The following is a 21,755-nucleotide window of genomic DNA, read 5'->3' on the forward strand; positions in this document are numbered from 1 at the left end:
CAGCCTCTCCGTCTCAGGGGATTGGTTGGAACTCTTTGTTACTTAATTAGATCAAAAATAAAAATTTGATCACAAAAAATACTTTACATGAAAACCATAATCCAGAAAAGCAAAGTGTGTATATATTGTGGAATCTGTGGAGTTAAATTGGTAGAAATGTACGTTACGGTAAACATGATTGCACATTATATGAAAGACACCGAGGAGATTATCCACACTGATTTTTCCCGGCCTTTATTAATCCGTGTTGCCCCCCCGACCACTATCAGAGGGCCGCAGTTTAATTGACTACCAGTTTTTCTTTGAGGAATTACGGTATAATATATAAATCCTAAAAGACAATTGTGAAGCCCTCTGTGTGCATTCATTAATATTGAGATTAGATTTTTGTGACTCTTCAGTCTGGAGTACCCTCTTTCCTTCACTCACCTCCTCCTCCCTGACACCTTTCCTCTTGCCCTCCTTCTTCTTCTCCTCCTCCATCTCCTTGTGTTTCTGCATGTACTCGGTGATAAGGTCCAGGTCCAGGTTGTCTTGTGGCTCCCATGTGTTCTCCTCACTGGAAAGGTGAGTGCAGACAGAAGAACATCTCCTCACACTTTGTTTTTAGACAATCCATTCTCACTCTAATTATCATTCCTATTATTCCTTTTTTCTATTGCCATCATGTAAGGTTATTTGTGGGTCTGCAACATAGTGTCAAAATACCAAACCTTCAACTTTGAGGGCATGATACCATGCTGACACTTACTTGCAATATGTAAATATATTATATATCTCAGGACCAAGAACACCAACTATTATTATTCTAGACTCATACTTACTCTGAGAACCCCTTCCATTTCAGCAGAAACTGTACTCTTCCCTTCACCACTCTGCGGTCCAAAACCTTCTCCACCTCATACTCCTCCTCTTCCTCCTTCACTGCTGTTGCAGACTGCTGCTCCTCCTCCTCCTCCTCCTCCTCTTTCTTGCACTTCTTTCCTGCTCTGGTCGCCATCTTGCCGTCTGCTAAAGGTGCTTTTAGTAGGCTCAAGGGGGGGGGGGGGGGGGGGGGACATGCAGAGAAAATGATTCAAAGGTTAGAAGAACTAATGGGAGTTGTGAGTTAATTCTAGTGTTGTTGTCTAATGTTTTACTAGATTAAAATCTTCTGTTAGAATGGAGAAAATGCAAGGGCTGATGAGGGGACCAATCCATAGGAGTCCAGAGTGTCAAGTATCTCCTGCATTCAGACTGGAAGAACTACTAAAATGTAAGGCCCAAAAGTCATTAACTTGAGCTACAAGCTACATGCACAGTAGCCTGGACCAACCACACTTCATTTAGCAGAACATCTCCAGATGTTCCTGTGTAAAAATAGAAAGTTCAGAAAGACGTTTTGATGGTGCAACAAGGCATTTTCAAAGAACGCTCCGAGTTTTTTGGCAAAAGCCCATCTACCGCTCCGTAAACCACTGTCTGATCATGAGCCAGTCAGTTGTTCCCTGCACCGAGCAGCTTAGTTTCTAGATGGAGACAGTCACAGAGGACAGAGTAACGGGAGGAAAACTCCACAGATACTAGTCGGTCATACGTCGGTCTCAAGGTTTACCAGTTTACCAGTAAACGCAACATTTTGTCCCGTCTTTGTTATTCAGAGAACAGCAGTGACCAGTGCCAGTCGTGCTAGTTAGTGTCTGTTAGCTCACAGGGATCTAGGGTAAGGTGACCAGATTTTCTGAGACAAAATCCGGGGACATTTTCAGCTCAGAAGCGTAAATACCTCCAAAACAGGTTATGTTTTTATCTTTGTAAAAGTTTAAACGGGGACACAGCCCCAGGGGCATCACAAGACCTAAAGCTGCATTGGGGCACAAGCCCACCCAGGAGGGTCCATGGGCATGCCGCCCTGTAAGAACATTTTGTCCATTTTAAAAGGTGCTCCAAGCAATGTTGGGTGACATTACTTCTTGTTGACGTTCAATGTATTTTCAAACAAAATGAGACTAGCTGTAAACATGATAACATTTCATGTCAGGTCTGATCCTAGAATCAGCCCTGCTGCTACTTCTTACACCTCAGAGTAGGGCTGCACGATTATGGCCAAAATGATAATCACGATTATTTTGATCAAAATTTTGATCGCGATTATTCTCATGATTATTTGTTGATTTTAACCAAAACAAATTGTACTGTCACATAGGCTATTTATAACTGCGAGAGGGAGTGTGATGACGCTACTCACAGAGAGACGGCTGACTCATTATGAACGGGTCCAGCACGGCTCCGTCTAACACGCTGTTACTCTACCAACTGAAGTTAGTTGCATTCAATAACTTCTTCTGTGTACTTCGCCGTGGCGGCCGCGATAGCAGAGTTACCATGGAAACACTGCTACAAATACAGGTTTGCTCCTCATACTTAACAATATACAGCTGTGTTAATAAGCTGCGCGGTGCAGGAAACTACTCTGACTGGCTCATGAGCAGACGGCTTTATGGAGCGGGAGATTGGCTTTGCACAAAACCCGGAGCGTTCTATGAAATGACGCTTTAAAAAAAAATAATCGCTCGATCACGCAAATTTGATCGTGGGAAGTCAAAATCGTGATCGCGATTAAAATTTGATTAATTGTGCAGCCCTACCTCAGAGTGTTGTAATCTTTAGTCTTGAGCCTGCAGGGGAGGGGGTGCGACTATCGGCTACGTTTGGTCACTGTTTTCTTTCTTTCTTTCAATCCAATTTTGGGTCTGTCAGTGACAGTGAAAACCGGGGGCATTTGCGGGGACAGGTCACCAAAACTGGGGACTGTCCCCAGAAACCAGGACGTCTGGTCACCCTACTTTATGGTGCTAGTTAGTGTCTGTTAGCGTACCGAGCTCTAGGGCGTGAGTAATATTTTTTCTCCAGGTCGCATCCGCTGCCTCTCCACTAACGAAGCAATGTTGTTTATATTGATATATTTTAATTTTGCGTTTCATGAAACATTTCTTCTGTAAAGCTGTGCCTGTGTTTGGCTCTCTCCTCTTACTCTCTGCAAAGCCCTGCCCCCCCATTCACTAACACAGGCTCCCCAGCTACAGAGACAGAGCGGCGACAAAAATGCTCAAATCCTTCTCACTTGTTGAGTAAAGGAGGACATGGGTAAAGTGCAGAGTTGGTAGACACTTGTTAAGTTAAACATCCACTTTATTGTTTTGTAATTCCTGCTGCATTATTTCCATTTTCAGAATAAGAGATATTCTATAGTCAGGACAACAACACTAATGGAGATGCCGGGGACTGAACCCTGGGCCTCATACATGCGAAGCATGCGCTCTACCACTGAGCTACATCCCCTGAATGATAGTTGATCTGTTGTGAGATTTGTGTGGCTTCAATATCACACATGTGGATATTATGAAAGAAACTGCCAAGCAAACACTAGCAATACTTTTAAAGGTTCCATGGTGTAATGGTTAGCACTTTGGACTCTGAATCCAGCGATCTGAGTTCAAATCTCAGTGGAACATGTTTTTAAGCCAAAGCACAGGTGAAAAAGATCAACCTTTCAACTTTCCACATCTAGTTTAAAGTGAGCTTACAGGTTCCAAATGGAGCTGAACACGAAGGAGGATTCCTCCCTAATGGCCGCTCTGCTCTGCTCTGTGCCCCCGCTGTCCGGTAATAGTTAAAGCAGATAAAAACCTAGAGAACACTCAAAAGCTTCAAGATAAAACTTTCTTAAGAAGCTTCTTCATGTTCAAGAGAAGGCCTGTTTCCAGCCAGACTATGAATTGATTCATGAAATCCCTGTTATTCACAAGTCTAGTGGTTAGAATTCCTGGTTTTCACCCAGGTGGCCCGGGTTCAACTCCCGGTATGGGAATTGGTATCTAGCCGATGAAGGTCTGCAGCAAGATCTGTAACATCTGTTTCATTGGTCCTGTATTAAATGAGAGCTTCCTGGCATATCTATGGATGTATTCATAAAATCACTGTTGTTATTATTCAACGTGTCAGTCCCATATGGTCTAGCAGTCTGGATTCTGCCTAAATAACCTTTACACACATTCTTAAGGAGTCCTCTGGAGACTACAATCAGTAGATCTGAGAAAGCTTTCAGTTAGTTTGATTTTACATTCATTTGGCCTAAGTGGTGTCCAAAAGGTCTTGGTTTCTGCTCTTAAAGACTTCTAATAGTAAGGAAAACCCTGGTTTTCACCCAGGTGGCCCTGGTTCAACTCCCGGTATGGGAATTGGTTTTTAGCTGGTGAAAGTCTGCAGAAAGATCTGTACGATCTCTGACATTGGTCCTGTATTAAATCAGAGCTGTAGTTACGTACGTAAAAAGGCAAAAAAGTGGAAGATTAACTCAAGAAGTGTTTAATAAAGATGAGCAAGTACAGCTGTATCTGTATCTGTTAACCGTATGAATTACCTGTATCGGTATCTGTTAACCATATGAATTATCTGTATCTGTATCTGGCGGGGCCAAACCCGGAAGTGGACAGGATTTAGGCTGAATCCCATTCCTCTGTCTTACCCCTACCCCTTGGCCCTTACCCCTACCCCTTGGACCTTAAAACCAAGGGGTAAGGGGTAGGGGTGAAAACATACCCCTATGAAATGGGACACCACTTGGTTACAACACCGTACAGTATTGATCACAAACTTCCAAGATGCCGTCTCTGTCTGTTGATTGTGTGGGTTTTGACAACAGTGTCATATGCATGTATATATTTATATATTTTATAGTTATTTTAAGTTCACTTTGGTGGTGCAGAGGCAGATGTTCTTATCTGTGTAGTACTTAGGTCTGTTTGCAATCTGTATACACATGTTTCATTTATACATACATATACAACCTGTCTACAGGGTGTGTTGTATATGGGTTTCAGTTATGACCGTTTTGAATGTCATTGATGTTCACAAAAACATTTTGTTGACAAAAATCTGTCTTTATTGCTGATAAATTGAACATAACAGGCAAAAACATTACATAAAATTATGTTACAGAACCATTATCAAATATTAGAACCATAACTAACATGTCACACACATAAAAAGGCACTCGTGTGTAAAACTAAAAAAATACACACAAGACCACAAACAAACAAATTAACTACAGCTGGTCTGATATTCCAGACTAGTCTGAAGCCTGTTGGCCGGTAACCCCCCCCCTCACATATCATCAGTGTCCCGTATCAAAACAAACAACAATATACAAGTGCATGAACAAGAATTAATTACAAATTATTACAATAACACAGTACCAATGCAATAATGAATGGGTACAACATGAACACAGGACTTAGGAAACTTCTGCGTTTTCAGCCCCAAAGTGGATCAGCTGCTGTTTCCTCCTGCTTCAAGTAAGCTCGCGTCCTCCCTTGATTTTGTAATTCACTGTCTATGGTTCCAAGGGCCATACACCCCTTTTCCCTTGTTCAAAAAGTTTATTGGGACAGCACTAGGTTTCACGTGAACGCGCAAAACCAAGGGGAAGGGGTAAGATAGAGAACTGAGATTCAGCCCAAGACCTCCTGTAACACAAACTAAGCGGTATGCCCCCTTTTTAATACCTCAGAGTATCAGACAACACAACAAGCACTTTAAATGTACATGATTTACAGTTTCTACTTTACTATTTATCTATTTACAGTATTGTGCTGTAGTATATTTATTGTTTTGTGTTTATGCTGCAGTTTTTATGGGTGTTAGATCAGGTTTGAGTGCTTTAATTTCTGTTTTTATGGATGAAATAACCTAACATACTATTATGGACAACCAATGCATCTCTCAGCATTTATTTTCAGTTTGTGTTACAAGATTTGCAGTGATCGTTGCATTGTCCAGCAGAAAGGCAACAGGTGTGTTACTTTTCGACTATAATTTATACCATAGGTTTTGAAGCCATATACAACATTCCCTTTACATGTTTTACTACAGTTTCTTCTTTTATTCAGTGATATTTATATCTCCTTGCGGGAGTCATCCCAAAAGGATTAATAAAGATAAGTTTAAGTATATCTCAGAAAACAATCCAAAAAACATGAAAATCTTCCGGTGATGTAGCTCAGTGGTCTTTTATACCTCAGGCTATCAGACAGCCCAACAAGCACTTTAAATGTACATGTTATACAGTTTCACTGTATTTATGTACTTGTACTGTAGTGTAGTATATGGCATCAAACTCCAGTTTGTTACGTATCTGTACTGTAGTGCAGTTTTTTTTTCCAGTGTTACAGCAGGTATGAGTACTGTAGTTTCCATATTTATGGATGAAAATCAACTTGTCATGCAATTGAGTTCACTCTTCAGCAGGTGGAGACTTTTGACTTCAGACACTTGTAGCAACAGATGCTTTGTTAAACATGGAAATAGACTTCATGCTGATACAAAGCATAGGAAATAGCAGAGGATGGTTTCGATCCACGGACCTCTGGGTTATGGGCCCAGCACGCTTCCGCTGCGCCACTCTGCTCTGGAAACCTGTCCCAACCAATCTGTGTTTCACATTGTGAGGGAAGGCGGCAACCAAGGTTCCAACAACTTACGGGTTGCAAAGTTAAACATTTGGTAAACCTTGCAACTATCTTTTATGTGAGCTTCCTGATTACTCACACATTGATTATTCACATGTAACACTTGTGATTGGCTGGTTTTTTAAAAACAGGGCATTGTGAGTGCCGATATAAACATCAGTAAGGAGTCTACCAAGTTGCCTCTTATCATTTTAGTTTGGAAAGCGGCACACCAAGTCAGTTTTACCGCGATGGTTTGAACTGGGTTGTCTAGGGTTTTCTGCTGCTCTCGAGCAGAAGGCTGTACTTACTCTGGTTTCTCTTCATAACACATAACACACATCTTTTTGCCTTTTACTAAAGACTTCCTTGGAAGGGAACACAGATGAGCTAAAACTTGTTTTGGTGGGCTTTGCTGTATGGCCAAGCCTTTTGTGCTTGTGAAAAACAAATATGCTGTCCTTAACTAGACTCAGTGTCCTCACACAGCTAGTGCTATATGGGGCGAGGCCAAAGAAACAGATACCAGCATGTGACTTTGCAAATCAGTGGCTCACCCTGGCCACCATCAAAGATGCCATTTGGACCTCCAGAAACTTGCTGGTTAGAAAGCACATGCAGATCCCCCTCGTGGCTGTGATCAGGATGGATGCAGTATCTAAGTAGTATGTGTTTCATGTTTGCACTTTTGTTTTTGAATGGTAAATGAACAACTGTGCTGGAATTTGTAATCAAAACATGACTTTTCAAAAAATTAACAAACTGTTTTGAACACTTGAGGTATTTCAGTGAAGTCTTTGGTCTTGGACAGTTACCTTGCAATCTAAAACTGTATATCCTATCGTCTCTGGAACAATAGTTGGCAGTTGGAGGAGTAATGGCTCTTTACAGTGAATATGCAACAGAAGATGTTCACAAATTTTGCCCAGGTAAATGCTCAGCCCATATTCACACAGACCTAAACCTACTTACTTAATGCTGGGTACAATATTCTAAAATCAACAATGCCACAGAAAAATGACCAAGAGTGATAAAATTTTTTAGTATGTAAGTATTGGCTTTTCCCTTGCAAACGTTTTGTTCCAATAACATTAACAAGCATACCGTTAGTTACGTTCTTTGTGTTTGTCACGATTTGGGGAAGTGCTATTTGCAGGTAGTGTGGCCGAGCGGTCTAAGGCGCTGGATTAAGGCTCCAGTCTCTCTGGAGGCGTGGGTTCAAATCCCACCACTGCCATTTGCTGAAATGGTACGTACATTGGCACACTCCTTGCTGAGGATTGGCTAGACTTGAGTTTCCAGCACCTTGGAGTAGAGTTTACCAAGGAGCCTGAGCATAGTGATACTCCTGTAATGGGCAGATGCCATTCTTCTTGAAGAGGGGAGCAACCACCCTGGTCTGCCACTCCTTAGGCACTGCCACAGACCTCCACGCAATGTTGAAGAGGTATGTCAACCAAGACAGCCTCTCCTTACAATATTTCTCAACGGATTTAATCAATCGCTGGGGCTTTGCTACTGTGGAGTTCTTTAAACAGTAAAACTAAGGGTATTTTTACCACTGTAAAATTAAGTTACAGTAAGGGTATTATACTGTAAAAAAACATGTACAGTTATGATACTGTAATCAGGAAGTTACAGCACGTTGCCAGTAAAATAACGCAAATTTACAAAAAAAAGTCTAACAGTGTTCAGACAAACCTCATCAAATTTCTTTCTTGTAAAAAACACAACTTCCTGGACTTTCTTTCCAATATCGTCTATAATTGTCCCTTGCTTCCAAATTCCCATTTTTCATGGGCTGAATCTCAACTAGCACTGACTCTGCAGAGAGAGCCAATCAGAGCTGATCAGCAACAGCTGTGCTACCTGCATGATGGTTTTTAACCTGGCATGTAGCACAGGAACCAGTTTCTCTTGGTGACTGGAGTGATGGCAGCTGTTAGGGTCTTTGTTGTTTGTGTGCTGACTGTTTGGATTAACAAAGGTTGTTACATTTCTTCTGTTTGAATCTTGTTCAAATATGTTTTGGAGTATAGCAAATGTAAAGAGTAGGGTAAATTACTGAAATGAAATTTAGCTAGAACAAGTTCATGATATGTGGCGTCAAACCGCACAAACATTTGATTAACAGCAGTTGCATTGTCCTTAGGCTTGAGTTTGCCAGTTGGAGGCACAAATGACAGACATGATGATGAGCTGCAGAGGAGAATGATTAGAGGTAAGACCATTAGTGACTGAATCTTTCAAGAGCTACTTACAGACGCTAACTGAATTTATTTTGTTCTACAGATGTGTCTCCCAATGATATCTCCATGAAGAGGGCCTTCGCACTTCTCCAGTCAATGGAGTCCATGTTGATCCAAGCCGCTAAAGAAGGTGAGCAAGTTCTGTGAAACCCTATTGGGAAAATGCTGCAATTGTGTTTACAGCTGAGGTTCTTTGTGGCACAATGTAGTAAATTAAGGTTAAGCTGTCTGGCTTTTGGAATGGGGATTCAACCCATGTTTAATTTAAGCTATATTGACCATACAATATGGGTATACAGCTGGCTTCTCAAATTATTCAGACATTTATATAGTCAGTCAGCCAACTTAAGCTAAGGTAGCTCTGTAGAGCGTGGAATTTCCCAAACAAAGTAAATGCAGCACATGAACATAACTGCTGTGCTAGCTTAATCTCAATTCAGATTCGGTAATGATGTAAACAAACTCCACTGGCCTAATTACCAATGAAGTCTTTTGGGGCGATAAAGTCTTGAAAGGAAGTCTTAATACTTGCTTTGCTTTTTAATAAAAAACAAAGAAGCCTTAATGGTAAATTCTTTACAGTATTAACGTCAAAAGTAGCTGGAACTTAACAATTTCTACATATTTTTCAGCACAACTGGAAACCAATGAAGTGGAAGCTGAGGCAGCTATTCAAAAACTTGCAGATGTTCAATTGCCCCTGAACGGACCCAAACGGCTCAAAACCAACCAGACGCTGGGCGACCAGGCTTCCAACCAGACGCTGGGCGACCAGGCTTCCAACCAGACGCTGGGCGACCAGGCTTCCAACCAGACGCTGGGCGACCAGGCTTCCAACCAGACGCTGGGCGACCAGGCTTCCAACCAGACGCTGGGCGACCAGGCTTCCAACCAGACGCTGGGCGACCAGGCTTCCAACCAGACGCTGGGCGACCAGGCTTCCAACCAGACGCTGGGCGACCAGGCTGCCAACCAGACGCTGGGCGACCAGGCTGCCAACCAGACGCTGGGCGACCAGGCTGCCAACCAGACGCTGGGCGACCAGGCTGCCAACCAGACGCTGGGCGACCAGGCTGCCAACCAGACGCTGGGCGACCAGGCTGCCAACCAGACGCTGGGCGACCAGGCTGCCAACCAGACGCTGGGCGACCAGGCTGCCAACCAGACGCTGGGCGACCAGGCTGCCAACCAGACGCTGGGCGACCAGGCTGCCAACCAGACGCTGGGCGACCAGGCTGCCAACCAGGCCAAAATGAGTTTCCTCAGGAGGGGGGCTGGCATCTCTAACCCAATGGATGGTGGGGGTTTGGAGTAGAGCCGCTGCTCCTTGCGATGAAAGGAGCCAGTTGAGGTAGTTAGGGAATCGGGTAAGGTTCCGGGGGGCCTCTGTAGAGAGCTGGTCCAGGCATGTCCAGCTGGGAGGACGCCTGGGGGAAGACCCAGGACTAGGTGGAGAGAGTACATCTCCAACCTGGCCTGGGAACGCCTCGGGATCCCCCAGTCGGAGCTGGTTGATGTGTCTCGGCAAAGGGCAGTTTGGGGTACCCTGCTGGAGCTGCTGGACAAAGATGGATGGATGGAACCCTTTTCACTAGGTCATTATGTTTTTGCAAGACAGACTTTGCTGCAGGAGGCGCTGTAGCTTAATGGTTAAAGCGCCTGTCTTGTAAACAGGAGATCCTGGGTCCAAATCCCAGCAATGCCTGGGTGTCACTGAATGAAGTTTTTCCACATGATTGCCAATACTTAACATGTGCAACCAAGTTATTCCCTGATTTCTTAGATCACTAAAGTGACATGTGATGTTGTTTTGTACCATAATGTCACATGTGTCCATGTAAAACGGATAAAAGCTTTTTGTTGGAGGTGTTTTTGCAACTTTAGTGTGAAGATTATAAAGTTTTTATTACCATGAATTTCAGTCTTATCTTGGAAGCTTAGGGCTCCTGCACACTGCCTGCATGGCGTGAGCGTGTCAGCTGAGGTTAGAAAGCCTACCGTATTGGTCAATACTGTTAACATGGGAGGAATAAAAAGTGACATGCCACACAGCAAACGCTATGTTGACTGTTGAGGAGGACTCAAGCTTTTCATGGCTTTCCATGAGAAATGGCCAGCCTGGAGGGAGTGGTTTATGACCTTTGTGATGAGGGGACTTATGGCATGGAGGTTGGATTTTACCAGGGCTTTGGGGAAAGGATCTCTCATCTCTCAAAGACATTGCATAGATAGGACTTATGATGTTCTGGGTAGGTCTCCCTATGAACAGTGAGTCATGAGGCCTTAACGCGTCCATCTGTCAAGGACACGTCCAGCTGTTTTCATTTGCCGGAGTTTGTAGGGGTCCCCTACTGGTGCTGCTGGACGAAGATGGATGGATGGAAGCAACCCTGTTCATTAGCTCGTTGTATTCTTGCAAGACGGGCTTCTCTGTAGAAGGCGCGGTAGCTTAGTGGTTAAAGTGCCTGCCTTGTAAACAGGAGATCTTGGGTTCAAATCCCAGCAGTGCCTGCTATGCATATGATTCATGATTCTTAACAGGTGTAACAAAGTTACCAGTTGCCTTATTTACCAGAGCACAAAAGTGACATGTGATGTTGTCTTATAACATTATATGTGGCTGAAAACAGTCTATACCAGTGGAGTGGAATGCTGGCTTTAATAGGTGCAGGTGGGCTGCACGCTGTTAGGTCAGCCATTTTGTGAATCACTGGTTTAGACTTCCACCGATGACACTCATCAAGTGTGCAGGTGATGACGGATGGCCTCGCACCCTCTCACCCATCTCACTCCGGACACAAACTATTCCAGCTTCTCTCCTCTGGTAGGCGCTACAGAGTACTTTACACCAAAACCAACAGAGTCAGGACCAATTTCTTACCACAAGCCATCACTCTGATGAAATATTTGGACCGCTCTTTGATGGCTTCTGAATGAGAGTAAATTTGTTGTTTTGTTTGTGAGTAGTACTCAAGGGGGTGCTGTGGCTTAGCTGGTTAAAGTGCCTGTCTAGTAAACAGGAGATCCAGGGTTCCAGTCCCTGCAGCACCTTGTTGTTGCAGTCATTACCTCTGTTTGCATCCCATCATCATGTCTACCCAATCCCCATGCTGCTCATTAAGCCCTGGTAGCAAATGAAAAAGGCATGTTACATTTACACAGAAACACTACATCGACACAGACTTAAGATGATACATGAAAACACATGAAATTCAGAGCAATGCAAGTTTAAGCTAGTTCATTCATCATGTTTTGTGGTCCTGTTTATAGAAACTACATCCTGTTATATCGCGTGATCATACATGAATTCACAAGATCCCGTGGGTCCTTGTGACTTCAGTGGTCCGTCATGGCCTGCAACAAATCCGGACCTGGTGGGTGTTGATGGACTGCGGATCACGGAACAGACACGAAGCGGAGTGGATCCGCAGTTGGTGGAAGTCAGGGGTAAGGCCCCCTGCACACAATAACTTGTTAATTGTTAATCTGGACTGGTTTGGAAATGAATCAGATCATCTAAAGGGGGTGGAAGGGGGTGTCATTCATGCTTTTATCACTGTTCGGCTGGATTATTGTAACTCTCTATATGGGCCTACCCCAGAAATCTTTAATTCGGCTCCAGCTTGTCCAAAACGCAGCTGCTCGCCTTTTAACTAAAACAAAAAAACAGGAACATATAACACCAGTCCTGGCCTCCCTCCACTGGCTACCTGTCCGTTACAGGATAGATTTTAAGATCTTGTTGCTTGTTTTTAAGGCCTTAAATGGTTTGGCGCCATCTTACCTGGCTGATCTCTTATGCCACCATTCTCCAGTCAGAACGCTGAGGTCGTCAAACCAGCTGCTCTTGGACGTCCCAAGATCGAAGCTAAAAAACAAGGGCGATAGAGCCTTCGCAGTGGGCGCCCCCACCCTATGGAACAACCTCCCCATGCATATTAAAGCGGCACAGTCCGTACAAACATTTAAATCACTGCTTAAGACGCACCTGTTTGCTGTGGCTTTTAACCCTCGTTAACTTGGATTGAGATATTTTAAAGTGTTGTTTGTCTCCCTGTGATGTATTTTGGTTGGAGTGATTTTTACACTTGTTGTTTGTGTATTTGATACTTACCCTGTTCAGCACTTTGGTCAACTGCTGTTGTTTTTAAATGTGCTATAGAAATAAAATTGACATTGACATTGACATTGGATTAACTACCCACATTACACCTGAAATACCTTCAAGATTTGAATGATCCTTTGGAACTGAATGACAGAGAAATTTATTTTTATAAGTCTTTTATTTCATATTTCTCTGTAGTAGTGTCTTAAAATATTATAACTTTCATGCTTATTATGTATATATTCATATCTTGCTTGTCATATATTCTTACATGCTTATTATATATATCTTTAATGCTTATTATATGCACATTTAACAATACTGTGTTTCTCTTTGCTCTCCCTCTTTTTCTGTGTTGCTGCTGTTTCTTACAAGAGGTCATAAATGTCTCACTGTTGAATATCACAAGCAGTAAATATCTTAGCTTTGGAGGTCACTCAGAGTACACTTCGCCCTAGCGACCTGCACTTTGCCCTGGTTTTTCTCAACGTAGGCATAGCCCAAATAACAGATGTCCTTGTTTCAACAATTGTGAATAAAGAGACAGAGCTGCAGAGAAATCGCTGAAGTTCCACCAGAGCCTTGCTGCAGATAGGAGGCTCTTCGCGTGACCTTCCCTCTTGCAATTGTCTATCAAACTGCTAATTTGCCGTCTGAGTCTCTTTTCTTGCTTGACCGTGTTTATTTAGTAAGTTAAAGTGTTATGAACCTGACATTTTCTGGTGCCGAAACCCGGGAGTCAACAGCTGAGAGGACCAGGACCGCGCTCTATCAAGGCCGGAGAATCTGTTAACAGCCGTCCACCTTTTGTGGGACGGGGCCATAGGTTGATCCGGCGCTGCCCTGCTCTTTTCGGTGACGACTTCCACGGTCAAGGAGCGAACAGACACGGGTGAGTGATGCAGTTTTTATGCTTCTGAGTGGACACACGTTCTACTGCAGGAAAGGTGCACAGGGGGCCTGGGGTCCCGTTATTGCAAAGCTAAGTGAAAGTATCATTGATGTTTATTCTTACGGTCTGGGACCATGTTGAGTAATATATTCTGTTGCCTGGGGCCAGATATAAAGCTTGAAGTAAGTGTAAAGTTGGTGTTTATTTTCGGTCTGGGACACAGCTGAGGCGATAACAGGGAAATATCAGTTGATATTTTCAATGCGACATTTTTCCCCGAGCGGGGAAACGGGAATGTCTAGAGGCCATTCTGATTAATTTCAGAAGTTCGGCAGGGTGATCACATGCTTTATTGATAGCGCTATCTTGTGATTCTGTTTGTTTGTTGTTCTGTGAATTAGTTTTGTGTTTTTACTGTTTTGTGTTTTTTGCTGTGACGCTATGTTTGTTGATTCATAGCGGGTTACTGTTTTGTGTTGTCTGATACGCTATGTGTGTTGATTCATAGCGAGTTGTTGTGTTGTTTGTGACCATTTACTATTTGTTTGAAAACAATAAGGTTGGTACTGCACAGCGGTTTATTGTGATAACTTGTGGTTCTTTGTGGGATTTTGCTTAGACCAAGGCAACAGGTTGGTGCAGTGCAGCTTTTATTGTGGGATTTGTGAGTTGTGAAGTAAATTTGGGAGGAGATATGGGTCAGAAACAGAGTGTAAAAGTCCCTAAAGATGTGAAATTTATGGAAAAAATCTTCCCGGAAAGCATAGAATTTGTGAAAGAATGGGTAGATAAGTATGGTTTTGATGGAAAGCACAGATTAGCGTCTGTGAATGGTTTAGCCTACTAGAGCAGGCAGAGACAGAGATTGAGAGAAAGTAAAAAGGGAAAGAATTAAAAAAGGGACCAGCTACAAAATGTGCTATAAAAGACAAAATTCCAGGTACAGAATGTACTGTAAAAGACAAAGGTCCAGGTATAGAATAAAAAAATAATATAAAAATATTATTTTTATATTAATATTTTTATATAATATAAAAAAATAATTAAAGGGTCAGGAACCACGGAAGGCTCGCTGATCCCACTCCGAAGTCCAAACGAAAAGGAAGCAATTTCAAACAGCGGGGGTAAGTTGCAGTTTCATTTAAGTTGAAGTTTCGCCTATAAACAATTTGAATTGGATATTGAGACACTTTGTGGGACAGAGATTGGCCGTGGTTCCACTGAGGGTAGTCGGTGAAAGTCTATCTTTTGTTTTGGGAAATTTTGGGTTGTGTGTGTACAAAACAGGAGAAAAAGGTTTTTTGTTGTCACCCAGATTGTTTGGTATGACAGAGAAAAAGAGCCAATTGACATCATTGCATCCAATACGGACTAGAACGGGGTGACGAATAGATTTCAAAATCATACAGATAAACAGACATCATAGCTGCTTATCAGGAATTTCATCGAAAAGAAATCTATCACAGATAAACAGTCATTGTAGCTTAAATGGAGTTACAGCTGTTTGCAGGTTTTCCCGCAAAGTTTACCGAGAACTAAACTAGGCCGTATAGTGACGATTATACGTAAAAGAAGTACTTCGGCTGCTTGTTAACTGTTTTTGGAAATGTATAACAAGAGCACAAAATCACACGTTTCTTCAGGGCCGGTAGTGGATGGAATGATGACGAACCATGGTCCGCAGGCTTTAGAATGCTTGGTTTATTAGGACAACAAAACACAGGTTTCCTGAACATGGTTCTTTAAGTTACAGGTAAACTTCCAAATCCTGCTAAAACAGGATTTAGACGAAAAAGAAAAATTATTGAGAGGGGGAAAGACGATTAGCACCCAAGATCTGATTCAAATAGAAAAAAAAAACAAAGAATGTTTTAGTCAGTGGATGAAAGAAGCCACTCGTAGGGAAAGGAAACAGATAAAAAAAACTAGTTATTAAGGAGGGAACAGATAATGCTGTTGAAACACAGAAAGGAGAAATGAACACTGTTACTAATGCATTTTCCCTCTATCCGAGTCTTAAAGATGGCGATCAGCTGCTCGACCCACCACCACCCTACCCTCCTCCAACATCCAGGCCGAAGGGAGAAACACCGTCCGTGTCTCCCCCGGAAGCAAGAACCAGAAGTGGAACAGATCCCACACAGCCCCCACCTCGCTGCACGCTCTCTCTCTCTACAAGCAGCCACGGCCTCTCCCCCACCTACATCTGACATTAACAGCAGCATCAGGTACGGTCATCCAATGCAACAAATCAGCGGAACAAGCTGAAAAGAAGAAAAATAACTTTGACAGTGTCAACATTGGCTTGAGAGGGGGGGGCAAAAGCAAAGGCGAAGCGAGAGGAAAGGCAGAGGGCGAGGTGGAGGGCAAAGGCCAGCAGTGGACCGAGACACATGTCTCAACTGTGGAGGAAGAGGTCACTGGGCAGACGAATGCCCATCCCCAAAACAAGAAGGGGAACGACAACCGAGGGGTCCCCCAGCTGGGTATCACACCTACAGCCAGCAACGGGCGGACGAAAGGGAGGAGGGGAACGGGAGTGGTGGAGAGTCTGAGCCAGTCTGCACCGGATAAGGGAAGTGAAAATGCAAAAAACACACACTAACTAATCTGCTTGCAATGAAGTAAAAGCTTTCACAGCTACAGCCCATAAACATCACACTCTTCCACACACGATGGGGAGAATTCTAGACGCAATAATGTCACCTAGGGAAAGAAAAACTTGTAGAAGGTGTTTCTACTTATGCAATGTTTTTATCTGAGGTGTATGAATTGGCTACTACGATCTTAAAGGTGTAGGGAAGGGATGTAGAGTTTTTTGGTTTATTTCGGTTTACAAATTATGTGCAAATTATGTCCAAAAATCTTTATTTTGCAAATCAAAAGCTTCCTAGTAGAGTAGTTCTTTAAAGGGGTGCAAGTGGAGCGATTGTCCCAGAAATGTTTATCTCCCATGGATGTGTGTACATAGGGATCTAAATGATTCAGAGCAGGAGAGAAGGGAAAATGGTTTTTGCTCTCTCCTGTGTCCAGTGAATTTGTTAGGTAGGGATCTAATGTTCGGAAGAGGAGTATTTCAAACTCCTACAGGTCTCAAGGTTGTGAGATTAGAAGTCACAGCCAGTCTGACTATGTTTTCACATACACACACACACACATCTTAGCTGATTTTTTCAGTGGTATATCTCTCTCTGGGTCAGGCTGCAGGCCTGCTGCATGAGGCCAGAGATGTGATTTAACCCCTTGCTGACTTCATGTCAGAACTAAACTTACATTCCACTTATTTTGTCTCATCAGAAACAGAGGACGTTTGTTGAAGATTTTTTTCGAAGAAGATACAGATGAGCTTGAGTGTGCTTACATGTACTGGCTTGAATATAGATGTGCAGTAGAAGTAACCTTGATAAGAAGAGAATGTTTTTCAGAATCCAGCACTCATAAGCTCATATCTCTCTTTTGTCTAACCTCCCACAGATCAGTGGAGAAACTTGGGACACTTTGTCCTAGACTGTGACCAGCTGACTGACTGGACTGAAACCGTGGAGGGGGACGTTCACACCTCCCTTTCCACGGGAGTTTATCGGAAGCTTTTGTCACACGATGTGACTGCCGCGCGCAGTGTGTTCCAGCGGAAAGAAGCTGAAACACACACACACACACATTTTTTGATTAAGCTGTGAATGTTTCCCCCACAGAGATCTCACGATTGCTGTCCCAAGTGCCGACGCACCTGTGGGAAGCGCATAAATGTGATAAATCTCATAAAAATTGTCAGCCTGATGTCATCAAACCGCGCACAGACTTCAGGCCCAAAAATTATCAGTAGCCTCTGAAACAAGATGGAATCCGACCGGTCTTTAACTCTCTATTGAAAGCAGGAGTTATTGTTCCATGTCGCACGCCTATTTTCCCTGTCAAGAAAATTCGTGATAAGGGGAAACCGCTCAAATGGCGTTTTGTTCAGGACCTCAAAAGCAGTAAATGCAGCGGTCCACACACGTGCACCCAACGTACCACACCGTACACTAGGCTATTCTTCAAGGAATTCCAGTGGGGCACAATATTTTTCTGTTGTTTGTTTGTCTATTGTTTTTTTTCAGTGTTCCAGTGGACAAAGACAGCCAATTCTGGTTTGCATTCCTGTTGGATGGTAAGGCATACATTTTCACACGTTTAGGACAAGTATTTGTTGACAGTCCAACAGTCTATAACGAAGCTCTGAGAGAGAGAGCCTTGAGAGATTAACTATTACACTATTACATTTTTAATGTCACCTGGCAGCAGAGGGGTACAAAGCAAAAACATGCAAGAAAACTTCCCCAGACTGAGAAGGATGTATGGCTGTTAGATGGTGCAACTTGTGTTAGGGGCCTATATCAGAGAGATGACGGGCCCTGCTTACCTTAGAATTGGTAGCTAAGATGAGCCATGGCGGGGGCCATGTCTCAAATGGGAGGAACAGAAGGTGTTTCACACCTTCAAAGGTTTCAATTCTTACTTAAAAATTTTTTTTTAATAATAATGATAATCCGCAGGGAAATGTGAGATCTAAATGGGTAATAATAGCATGGGCAGGGTCATGTGCCAAAGGGGCAAGGGCTATTATTGTTAATGACAACATGGTCTTCACAACATTTGCATAAAGGGTAAATTTTGTAAAGCGGGCATTTGAGCATATCATGATGAAATTTGTTGATCTCACACCGTCAGAGGGGAAAAAGTCGGTTGTCAAGAGATAGCCACACGTTAAGAACAAAACTATGTACTGTAAGAACGCGCAGTAACCTCCGTTTGAGATCCTTTTTGGCAGCCCACCCTGTGTGAGGGTTAGAAGCTTCTAGGGCTTCTGGGCTCTGTGTGAGCATGAGATGTTAGAGTAGGGTGTACAACTGTCTTCTGCTCTCTCTGACATAAGAATCCAGGTTTCTGCTGCCTTGCCCTACCCAGCTGGAGGACCGCTCCACATGCTGCAGCCTGGAGATTTCGTGGTCGTGAGAAACTTCAGGAGGAAGAACTGGCAGTCCAAACTGGCAAGGTCTCTCCCAGGTTCTTCTGGTCACCCACAGCAGTGAAGGTTGCTGAAGAGGACGACGCGGGTCCACGCATCACACTGCAAGAGGGTTCCAGTACCGGAGGACAAGCCAGTCCCGCCAGACGCCCGGAAATCCGTGACCTGACGTGAGGCGTTCTGTGTCACCAACGTTGCAACACGACACACACCAGAAATGAGGCAGTGGTAAAGACTGACTCCGACGGTGTGTCACGTGCTGGTGGACAAACCTCTGACACCAGAAGAAGTCCACGATACCAGCACCACAGCGGTACTGCACCGCCCAGCCACCCACACACACCCACACAGCACTTTCCTGAAGGGCACAGCACTCGCTGTGACGATGGAAGAACACAGGAAGAGAAAGACATGGTGTATGACACAAATGTATTCTTGTTTTCTGTCTGTGGTTGTGGGGGTGCATTTATTAACCAGATATGATAGAGCTAAATCTGACCAATATAATGAATGTGGCCCAAAGCAATATGATGATATATTAAACCAACTGTAAACAAACTTTTGACCTTATCTTGGCCAAAAGGGCGGCCGCTCCTAAGGGAGGGTCGAGAAGGAATTTTCCCTTTCAGAAGAAAAGGTTTTCGCCTTCTCCATGATGAGTATACAACCTTCCTGTGAGTACATGTGTTGATGTGATTATTGAAAACCATAAACTGGACAGATAATTGCTGATGTTTGTTAAATGTACAACAGGAGGGAAATGACAGAGAAATTTATTTTTATAAGTCTTTTATTTCATATTTCTCTGTAGTAGTGTCTTAAAATATTATAACTTTCATGCTTATTATATATATATTCATATCTTGCTTGTCATATATTCTTACATGCTTATTATATATATCTTTAATGCTTATTATATGCACATTTAACAATACTGTGTTTCTCTTTGCTTTCCCTCTTTTTCTGTGTTGCTGCTGTTTCTTACAAGAGGTTATAAATGTCTCACTGTTGAATATCACAAGCAGTAAATATCTTAGCTTTGGAGGTCACTCAGAGTACACTTCGCCCTAGCAACCTGCACTTTGCCCTGGTTTTTCTCAACGTGGGCATAGCCCAAATAACAGATGTCCTTGTTTCAACAATTGTGAATAAAGAGACAGAGCTGCAGAGGAATCGCTGAAGTTCCACCAGAGCCTTGCTGCAGATAGGAGGCTCTTCGCGTGACCTTCCCTCTTGCAATTGTCTATCAAACTACTCATTTGCCGTCTGAGTCTCTTTTCTTGCTTGACCGTGTTTATTTAGTAAGTTAAAGTGTTATGAACCTGACATTTTTTAAGAATCTTATTAACCTGGAGTCCCAGTCTCTGTCACAATAAATAAGCTATATGTTTCATATATGTTTATATATGTTTAAATATGTTTTAGGCCTATTGGCAGACAGCCATTTAAAATGTAGGTAAAGGCATAAGAATAAAGAATAAAGAGTAAAGACCCTTTTCTCCATGTCCACTGTAGTTTCTCAGCGTCTCTCTAGTAACATCTGTCTGGTCCAGGCAGCTTTGTCATTCATAAGGCTACTTTTACCTTTATACTTTAAGTATATTTTCAACCCTCTGCTTTGGTATTTTTACTTGAGTAAAGAAGTTAAATCTTCTACTTTTAACAGAGTATTTGTCAGTGTTTATTTGAACTGTGAGGTGTCCACACTTGAAGGACCAGACTTCGGATTTCACTCAGAAAGTATATTTTATTTTGACCAGTTAAACGGGTACCAGTGTAAATAGGTGAACAGGTTGGTCCAGGTGAATAGGTGAAAAACCTTTAAACACAAAAGTAATGAAAAGCATTGATTAAACAGGTATTTTCCCAATACAGGTAAGGTAAAGTGCTTTCTAGAGGACACACAGATCAAGGTAAGTACAACAATAGGATGTGGCATTAACTTAGAAAATAAGTATATTTAAATAAGTATATCTAAATCAGGTAAAAGTGTTATTTTACAAATGTTTACAAGTAAACAAAAGGTATTTTTTGACCATTTACTGTTAACCCAATTAGATGTTATTGTGTTCTGCACAATTACCTTACCAAGCTGTGATCTTTTTACACAAATTAACCTAGTCTTTTACCTTGTACTTTAGACTTTTTATAGGTGAATTCCCATTTCCTTTAACTATATGAAAAGGTAAATATATTTAGTGCAGTGACAATTTCTTTACCCGCAACATTAACACATTTAATCCCTTAAACACCAAACATAAACAACCAAACAAGAGTTCATGTGAGCTTACCGATCACCCCGATCACCCCACCATCGCCCGTCACAATCAAAAGTCCCAAATCCTCACAGTGGATGCTTCCATGGTTCTGCCGTCCTCTCAGTCCATCGCACGCCAGTCAAGTTACTGATGCGCGTATTATAACGCGCTGATTGAACTGGGCGAGCTTCTGATTGCCCAATTCAGTTCACCTGGTCGAGCAGGCGCGCAATGCGGGCTGCCGAGCAGAGTGCGCGCAGGAGCCATCTGCGGGGCGGCGTGCAGGGGAGATGGCACACAGGAAAAGGAAATGGGATCGGTACAACGGGGGCCAGCCACACCTCCATTAGGTTAACGCAACAGTATTTTTTAACACAAGTATCTGTACTTCTACTTGAGTACGGGAAGTGAGTACTTCTGCCATCTCTGCATATTCCTGGAAGTGTGATCCTGTCCAGACTAAGCTGATCAGCAGTGAAAGACAGGAGGAGACTCTCTGTCCTCGACAGGACACAGAGACACTGAGCAGCCAGGAGACCAGAACAAGAACCCTAACCCAAACCCAGGATAGAGAGTCTGAGTGAATGAGGTGTTGAAGGTGTGGAGGTGGATCAGTGAGTCAGAGGAGACTATGTAGAAGGACAGAGAGCCAGCAGGAACGTCCACATACACTGCTACTCTACCAGAGACACGGGGGGAGGAGATGGAGGTTCTTTTGTTATTGTGATAGACACAGTAACAACCACCATAGCAGA

General features: G+C 43.0%; 1 protein-coding gene, 5 non-coding genes and 2 pseudogenes across 6 annotated transcripts in view; 5 read left to right on the forward strand and 3 right to left on the reverse strand.

The window, feature by feature from the left end:
- Positions 1–2,232, reverse strand: part of LOC116672882 (zinc finger protein 271-like) — a 643,109-nt pseudogene extending 640,877 nt beyond the window's left edge.
- The window catches only part of LOC116672880 (NACHT, LRR and PYD domains-containing protein 12), a 769,761-nt gene that overhangs the window by 731,150 nt on the left and 16,856 nt on the right, over positions 1–21,755 (reverse strand). The window lies entirely within an intron of this gene.
- On the reverse strand, positions 3,250–3,321 carry trnaa-cgc (transfer RNA alanine (anticodon CGC)). The gene has a single exon. It is a non-coding gene; the product is annotated as a tRNA-Ala (tRNA).
- Positions 6,796–6,918, forward strand: LOC116673504 (uncharacterized; annotated as a pseudogene).
- On the forward strand, positions 7,644–7,725 carry trnal-aag (transfer RNA leucine (anticodon AAG)). Its single transcript has one exon. It is a non-coding gene; the product is annotated as a tRNA-Leu (tRNA).
- trnat-ugu (transfer RNA threonine (anticodon UGU)) lies at positions 10,370–10,442 on the forward strand. The gene has a single exon. It is a non-coding gene; the product is annotated as a tRNA-Thr (tRNA).
- Positions 11,176–11,248, forward strand: trnat-ugu (transfer RNA threonine (anticodon UGU)). The gene has a single exon. It is a non-coding gene; the product is annotated as a tRNA-Thr (tRNA).
- trnat-agu (transfer RNA threonine (anticodon AGU)) lies at positions 11,715–11,788 on the forward strand. Its single transcript has one exon. It is a non-coding gene; the product is annotated as a tRNA-Thr (tRNA).

Source organism: Etheostoma spectabile, chromosome 23, assembly GCF_008692095.1.
Source record: "Etheostoma spectabile isolate EspeVRDwgs_2016 chromosome 23, UIUC_Espe_1.0, whole genome shotgun sequence".
NCBI lineage: Eukaryota > Metazoa > Chordata > Actinopteri > Perciformes > Percidae > Etheostoma > Etheostoma spectabile.